Source organism: Heteronotia binoei, chromosome 10, assembly GCF_032191835.1.
Source record: "Heteronotia binoei isolate CCM8104 ecotype False Entrance Well chromosome 10, APGP_CSIRO_Hbin_v1, whole genome shotgun sequence".
Lineage (NCBI taxonomy): Eukaryota > Metazoa > Chordata > Lepidosauria > Squamata > Gekkonidae > Heteronotia > Heteronotia binoei.
In genome coordinates, this window is record NC_083232.1 from 31,779,163 (window position 1) to 31,786,671 (window position 7,509).

Genomic DNA, 7,509 nt, shown 5'->3' on the forward strand with positions numbered 1-7,509 from the left:
CAGCCGGAACTACGTCCCTGTGCAGTCCTGCTCAAAAAAAGCTCTGGTTGAAGAATTCCTGTTGATCCAGTAATTCATATTATCAATTAATATAGTTTTGTTTTGCATTGTAGATTTTCTCTACATCAAAAACTGTTGTTGGGGGCAGGTTAACCTGCTTAGTTTTATGAAATTATTTAATTGGTATTTCCTTTATTGGGTAGATCCAAGTGGGCAGCCATGTTAGTCTGAAGCAGTAGAACAAATTTTGGGTCTAATGGCACCTTTGACACCAACAAAAGTTAATTCAAGGTATGAGCTTTAGTGTGCAGAAATGTTCACTTCCATTTCTATGTATTTGAGGAAGTGTGCCTGCACACAAAAGCTCATACCTTGAATAAACTTTTGCCATTCTATGCAGGTGGCATCTCAGCTACTTCAACTCAGACCTTTTTCTGATCTCAGAGCCTCTATAATTGATAGCATGGATCGCACACCAAAGATCTCAGCTTACAATACTCTGATTTCCCATTTTTCCCAGTCACTCAGTATAAAACCATTCCACAAAAAAGAGCAATAGGGCATTAACTCTTGGTTCACAGAAGACTGCAGTGTATTAAAAACTCAATTACATCACATCTATAGTCAATTCCAAATTTCTAATGACTCTTCTTTTCTTTTAGAGTACTTCCAGGTAAAAAAAAAAAAGCTATGAAAGAGCATGACAAAGAACAAACTTTTGTTGATCAAAGTCACTAGACTCAAAAGTAGGGATGCTCAAGCACCAGCTGTTTTCAATTGCGTTTAGTCCCAGTCCAGCAGCTGATTTTTCTCTGGTCAGTTCAATTGTTCAGAACCCATTTGTGGCTGATCAAAAGGTTGCTATACTCCTTCCCACAATGCTCAATACAGCACGATCAGCTTTCGAGCATATGCATTGTCACACAGCCTGATGGAGCTCTGTTCTCTCTTTAGTCATTGTTGCCTGCTGCTTCATTTTGCAGCTAAAACACAAAGTTGTATCAATCATCAAGCATATAAATGGCTGGCAAATCAGTGGTATTTTTTTTTTATCCAATCCATTTGTTGCTCTTTTCTGTATCCCTTAGCAACAGTAATGGCTCCCAATCTATTTGGATTGGGAGTTTTTTCACGTGTGCATAATTTTTCATGCAACCTGCAAGTTGCAGTCACCCCCCCATGTCTTTTACACATCTAATAAATAAATGCATCTGTACAGTATTATTATTATTATTTTATATTCCACACATTCCCCCATTGGGGGCTCAGAGTATAGTACAGCAAATAGAAATAAAATCACAATAAAATCATAATAAAGCCAATTAGAACATTCATCAAAGTGCAGCAAGATGATTTAGCAAGATGGCACGACAGCAAGGTGGTATGGCCCAAAATAGTACCGCAATACAGCATCACAGTGCAGTAGAGCAGCAGAGCAGTAGGGGGGAGGCCAACCGATCGATAAATAGACGCCCGCTGCCTCATCCAAAGACCTGGCGGAATAGCTCCGTTTTGCAGGCCCTACAAAAGGCCAGCAAGCCAGGTAGGGCCTGGATCTCCATAGGGAGCTGATTCCACCAGGTTGGGGCCAGGACTGAGAAAGTCCTGGCCCTGGTAGAGGCAAGACGGGCATCTCTTGGGCCAGGGCTATCAGAAGATCTTGGGAGGCTGAACAAAGCGACCTCCAGGGTGTATATGGGAGGAGACGGTCTCGAGAAGCATCCTTTCCAAAAAAAGTAAAATATAATTTTGAGGAGGAGGAGATTGGATTTATACCCCACCCTTCACTTGGAGTCCCAGAGTGGTTTGCAATCTCCTTTCCCTTCCCCTCCCCACAACAGGCACCCTGTGAGGAAGGTGGGGCTGAGAGAGCTCTGACAGATATTGTTCTTGAGAGAACAGCTCTGACAGAGTTATGACTGACCCAAGGTCACACCAGCAGCTGCATGTGGAGTAGTGGGGAATCAAACCTGGTCCTCCCAGATTAGTGTCGTTACTCTTAACCACTACACCAAACTGGCACCACAGAAGTACACAGGCAAAAAAAAATCTCCAGCACTATCCTTATAATGAAGGACAGACTGTTTCTGAAAAGCATTTCCTTGTACTATGTAGTTTCTACTAGGCAGCCAGTTGCATCATGAGCAAGGTCTGCTGTACTTGGCTACCTTTGCATGGTCAAGCAACTAAAAGCTAGCAAACGCAGGTATGGTGCAGCTGCAAAGTGGTTCACAAGTTGTTCAAGTCATTTGCAGAAAAACCAAACAAATCTGGGGATTGGCTCACCTCTATCACAGCCATCAAGCCAGGTCAGTTCCACACTCAAAGGCATTCATGACATTCCAAACTGACTCCCAAATCTATTGGATTCTACCAGACTCTCCTCCATCAAATTCTACTCTAGTTCTACTCCACAATCAACCCATTTCCACCACAACTATGTCTCTGGCGTTCAAATTCTTTCATAACACACCACATTCTGGTCTATCTCTACCCAACAAATAGATACTTTTCAAATCTTACATTGGCCAGCCTGTGTTTTTGCGCATTGGAGACGGAAATAATGAAAATCACAAGAGTTGCCATATTGGCAAAATGAGTGGCTTAATTAGCAGAGCACCTTATATTTATCGTAGTAGATGGGTTTCAAGGAGGTGACTTAAAAGGGTCTTTCTACTATGATGCCCATCCTCTGGTGCTAATCCCCTGTACTTGGCCATCAAAACTATGATGCTCACTTGATAAACTTCAGCCAATCACTCTCTTAGCCTAATCTAGCTCACAAAGGATTGCTCAGAAGAGAGAGTAATCATAAACATTATCCTCAACTCCCTAGAGGAAGGCTGGCATCAAACCAAATGAGAGAGATTGAGATTTTCATATGCTGGAGCAATCACATATGTGATTTTGTTTAGCCCATCCTGACGTTTGTTGTGATGTTGTACAGGAAAAGATTTTTGCAAGATCGAGCCCTTCCATATTAAATTCTCCTCATCAGCCACCTAGTTCATTTATTAAAATGCTTTTTTTTAACCTGTAAGTGGCATGGTGGCACCTTAAAGAAACAGATTTATTTTGCCATAAGCTTTTGTGGAAATACATTATGTAAACCTGCAAACACACATACAGGAGGAAAACTATTGTGAACTCTGAGGTTAAACAGCCATAAACTGCAGGAATAAGCCATTTCTGTTTCTATGTAAAACACAAACATACATGATAGAAGCAGAGTAACAATTTGCAGACATTGTCTTTGGGTGTATGTCAGGACTGTGTCCCAACCATCATTTGTGTGTCTCATGCAGCCGTTCCTCGTATGCAGAGAAACACATCTTGTTGTGACTACATTCTCTTCAAAACTCAATGGCTGACTCGTAGCCAGTTGGCTACCACTCTTCCTTGCCCTACCCCATCCCCCTGACTGATGGCAATCCCGGTTCCTTTTGCTTTTCTACAGCTACATGATTGCCATTTTGTTATTGGAACATCTGCCCTTTGCGACAACAACAACAAAATCACCCCCCTCCCCCGTCTCACGCCTCCAAATACCATCATGGAGTTTCAACTCTGCCCTGTTTAAATCACAAACAAAAACCATCCCGTGTCCCGGCGAAATGACATGAGGATTTAGAACAAAGACAGGCTTGCTTTGGCTGTTCATTTGTATGCAGAGGATCTGACAGCTCTTCTCGCTCCTAGCAATTTCACACCAATGCCAAGCCTTGAGGTCTGGGAATCAACCAAACCCTTTGAATACAGGACTCACTTGGAAAGGAGCAAGGGAGCTGGGTCGGTTCTTGGTATGCAAGATTGCACCATCACAAGGGAATTTCCTCCGCATTTATGTTTATGCTGGAAGTGCATCTAAGGCCAACCAACTCTCTGAAGGATGGGACGTTTGTCCAGGAACTGGCTCATGGGGCTTCAATCCAAAGAAACTTTGCAATGCTTCAATTCCCTTTGAAATCAATGCAACAAGTTTAATCTGACTCACTTAAGTGACACACACACCCCGCTGCTGAACAGACCAGGCTGGAGCTCAATGCACACTTAAAGTAATCCTCATTGAAGCTAGCAGGGCTTACTTCCAAGTGAGTATGCCTAGGATTGAACTGCTAGGAACAGTCATCTTTTGCTAGAGGCATAAGCATGTCCACCTGGGCAACAGGCAGGTCCTGAACAGAACTCCAGCATTCCACGGGGACAGATAAGAGGAAGAAAGGAAGAGGCAAGGACTGAGAGAGGGGGGCATCTATGATCTAGAATGGGGAGGAATGGGAGAGGGGCGAATCTAGTTCTTGCAAGGTTTCAGCACAACGGGGAAATGGGTACAGTTTACTGTGATGTGGGTTCTTGGGGGGCAGTAGCTATGAGTTGATTAGCATGATTTGGTCCATTGTATCATTTTGTATCAGGGCTTTTTTTTGTAGCAGGAACTCCTTTGAACATTCGGTCACACACCCCTGATATAGCCAATCCTCCAAGACTTTATAGGGCTCTTCTTACAGAGCCTACTGTAAGCTCTCGGAGGATTGGCTATATCAGGGAGGTGTGGCCTAATATGCAAAGGAGTTCCTGCTACCAAAATAGCTCTGTTTTGTGTATAATATATATTGTTATAGTACAAGGCTGGATGGGAAGTGGGAGAGTTTAGGTGAAGCATGCTAAACATTTGTACCAGGCCCAGAAAAGTGGTGTTTGGCCTTGGCCAACACCCTCTTAATTGAGCCCTCAAGACCAGATCATCCATTTCAGACACAGCAATACCCTCAAGGCTGCCTGCCTTCCAGGCACACGAGTTGCAATGGCAAAGAGGGCTCCCAGTAGGGCTGGGAGGAAGTTGGTGCCATGTCTGGAAACATTTATCCTCCACTTCGTAGAACTTCATCTCACAGATGCCGAGAATAAGCAGCCAGCGCAGTTGTCTTCAATTACAGGTCAAGTTGAAGAGACATGGAGAATAACAAGCACTACAGGAAAGCCTGCCAGCTTCTGGAAGATTCCGTGTTGATTGGGGGAGGGGCATCCTGAAATAGCCAGGCTTTCCAAGGGAAATCTAGGCTTTGAATATGTCAGAGTAAGTTGCAAGTGCAAAAAAAAGTAATCTCTCCCCAATGTGGCAGCCAGCTGTTGTGGGAAGCAAAGATGCTGATGTTTATGGTAAACTAGAGGCCTGGAAGCGTGCAGAAATCTTGAAGAAGCTAGATGTTCATATACCAAACCTGGAAAAGACTAAAAGGAAATTGACAAGTGACACCAAAACTGGAAATAGCATATATGTGTGTGTATGTGTGTAAATATAAGCCCCCGCTGCCCCATTTCTCTCTTTAAATCACTTCTCCAAGCCAAGCCAGCCAGCAGCTTGGAGTATGCCTTTAAAGCTAAAGTTGTTTTCTTTCCACCTCCACCTCCCCTCCCTCCCTGCCTTCTGTCCTATCTTGCAGCTCCAAACATCTGACTTTATTCTATATGGGTCTTATGTTAAGCATATACACCACCCTGGGTGTAAACAAATGCTTAGCTGTTGCTTAGAGTCAGCCTATTAATTGCACCCTTATCTGCATTCACAGGTTTCACATGTTTCACAGGTTGAAGGAGCTGGGGATGTTTAGCCTGGAGAGTAGGCATCTGAGAGGTGATATGATCACCATTTTCAAGTACTTGAAGGGCTGTCATATAGAGGATGGTGTGGAATTCTTTTCTGTGGCCCCAGAAGGTAGGACCAGAAACAATGGGTTGAAATTCAATCAAAAGAGTTTCCGACTCAACATTAGGAAGAACTTCCTACACAGAGCAATTCCTCAGTGGAACAGGCTTCCTCAGGAGGTGGTGGGCTCTCCTTCCTTGGAAGTTTTTAAACAGATGGCCATCTGACAGTGATGAAGATCCTGTGAATTTAGGGGGAGGTATTTGTGAATTTCCTGCATTGTGCAGGGGGTTGGACTAGATGACCCTGGAGGTTCCTTCCAACTCTATGATTCTAGGTGTGCATCTAATCCTGCAACCCTGATTGACTACAGAGAGCTGGCCTCTTCCCTCCAGCTCTTCCCTTCTTGCTTCTCAAGAGCCAACCACATGCATGCCTGTAGCAAGCAGTTTGCTCACCAGGAGAAATGATGCTACAAGGCTATGGCCTTCAGATCTTTGGTCCAGCTCCAGCATACAAATGCGCTTTTGTCTCAAGCATGGTTGTTTATGAAGTTCAAAAAGTCCTCAGCGGGTCAGGTAATAATGGCACCAGTAATTTGAAAGAACGTATACTTTTCAAACATTTTGAACTTAAAATTCTTTTGATTCCTTAGTCTGCCTTTTGAGCTAGGGTTGAAAGCTCTGGGTTGGATGGGATGGACTTCAAGGGGATATAATGCTATACAGTCCAACTTCCACGGTGGCCATTTTCTCCAGGTGAACTAGTTTGTTCCTTACTGTGCTTGAAGTTGTACCTTACAGGGTTATATTTGCACTGTCCAAGTGGCATGGTACTACTTCAAATTCATTACACGCCCCCTTTTAAATTCCTCTCAAGTGAACACACAAACACGGTGTTGACTTGCCTGCTTAAGCACCTGCATCAACAGGAAGACAGGGAGGACTGCAGGCCTATCAAAGCCCCAGACAGCCCAATTTCCAATGTGCACACACTCCAAAGACAGCAAAAGAAACAAAATCCAACTGGGCAGAGTGTTGATTTCACATCTTCCCCTCTCTTCTCTACAGGCATCTCAGAACTGGACATCCACAGCTCATGTTCTGAGCACGTACATTTCTACTGCCAAACACTACAGAAATGGCCACCAAGCCCAAGGGACAAGAAACATATATTCCGATATATCAACAAATGGCCAACGTTTCAATGGGGGGAAATAAATGGGCCTGCCTTGGCACTTATTGCACAAAGGTCCTGAGAGTTCTCCTTGGCCTGAGACCAATTAGCTGTCACCAAATCAAAGCAGTGTAGAAATGACAAGGAGCCACGGTCCTGTACATCCACTTGCCGCTGAACCCCTTTGCTCCTACAAACAGAAAAAATGCCAGCGTGTCAATGTCATGATTGGTGTCTAGTATGCAGCATTAATCTTCCAGCAATACATTCACTTCCATGCTAAGGCTAAATAGTGATTCCTCTTGACAACCACATAACCCCAGTCCTTCTGCTATGATGCTGAAGGCTTCTTTTCTCCTGGAAGTACCATCAAAGACACTGGCACTTTTGAATAAGCTCATTCAGCCCCACAGCCTAAGTATTTCCTCTGTATTCATAATCATGAGGTCCAGGGAAGGGTTATGTTTCTAGAAGGGTACATTGTCAAAGGATATTTTCATCTATCTCTGTATTTATTTTATATAATCCACAACAGCTGACAATTTAAAAAAAATTCCTCCAGATCCATTAAAAAATCTTCTCATTAAAATACAGAGTCATGCTCTGAAAACCCCAGAGATGCTGGGTACAATAACCATTGACAACTAAATTTTATTTTATTTTTTGCAGGGTGTAGAGAGCCCTGA